The sequence below is a fragment of the Aplysia californica genome, unplaced genomic scaffold, assembly GCF_000002075.1.
Source record: "Aplysia californica isolate F4 #8 unplaced genomic scaffold, AplCal3.0 scaffold00594, whole genome shotgun sequence".
In the NCBI taxonomy this organism is placed as follows: Eukaryota; Metazoa; Mollusca; class Gastropoda; order Aplysiida; family Aplysiidae; genus Aplysia; species Aplysia californica.
The window spans coordinates 384,981-386,432 of NW_004797864.1; positions in this window are offsets into that span (position 1 = coordinate 384,981).

Here is a 1,452-nt window from a genome sequence, read left to right on the forward strand (position 1 = left end):
GAGGTTTACGAGTTTTTATTTTTTTTTTTCATTTTCTTTCTCCTTTTTTCGTTTTGCCTAATTGCTAGAGGAAGGGTAACAATCAACAAACAAACAAACAAACGAACAAACAAATGCATAAACTCGTACTTTGATAAATTCATAAATTCATACATTCATAAATACAGAAATTCATAAATGAATATATAAATAATTCTATGGCTCTCACTGTTTAAGATATTTTTTCAACAAGTACTCACCTATCTCCCCGTTTCGAGTGTCTCTGCAGTTTAAATGTTCTTGGAATGGCCCCAATGTATTTCAAACAATTTTAACTTTCACCTCACAAATAGAGAAATAATTCCCTGTAGTACCGTACGTGATTTTCGAAATTCGGGGGTCCAGTGCCTTAAAGGTCATGATGTTTTGGTGTTGGGTGGGGTGTTGGCTGTCATATTGCGTACGCTGTAGATTAGCATTCCACATTGCGCACTGATAGTCTGGAATAACTCATTAATCAAGGAGGCAAAATGAACTTGTAGCAAGTTAGTGAGTACTCCTGTGTGAACGACGTGACTAGACCTTTCTATTTTTCATTATTTCACAGAGTTGATATGTTATAGTACGGGTTCTAATCCTCTTTCCAAACTATTGTGTAGTCAAAGACATCCGATTTACATGTACTTACATCTGTGGCATGACGTGGACTACCTTAAAAACCCTTACAGGCTACCCAAGCTCAAAGACGAACCATTTGGGATTTAAAACCAAGGTCAACAACAGCATATACCACCATGATGCCAATTGAGTTCACAATGCACTAGTCAGTCACACTTGGAAATAAATCCATTGCTGTAGACAATCATTTTGTAAAACGTGCCTTCGTGAATTTATTACTATTATGATCTTTGTAGGATAGTTGCAACATTCAGAAAGAAAAAAAATACGTTTCTTTAGTTGCAATGATGATTAATATGCTGGCGCAAATTGACAGTTATCGCTGCATTGTTGAAGAAGATGTGGAGACACCCCCCCCTCCCCCCCACACACACAAAATCCCCTCCTCTGCCCCCTAAAATAAATACATTATTTATTTGACCAGATGGGAAGAGGTACACAATACACAGACAGACGGACAAGAATATCTGAGACTGATCAAAATAAATGAGTCAGAACGAGATGACAAGAAAAAGAGACTGGGACAGACATTGACATCAAACAGGAAAACAAGAGTTAAATGATGCTATGTGTTTGGTGGGGGTTTCCACAAAATCTCACGCAAAAATAAGTGCTCATAAGGACAGAGCAATTCTCATACAAGTCCCACAAAATACTTACAAACACACACACACACACACATACACATACACACACACACACACACACACACACACACACACAATCACGCGCACACAAACATATCCCCGCGCGCGCACACACTGCAGAAATGTTAATACTCACAATGAATCCCAT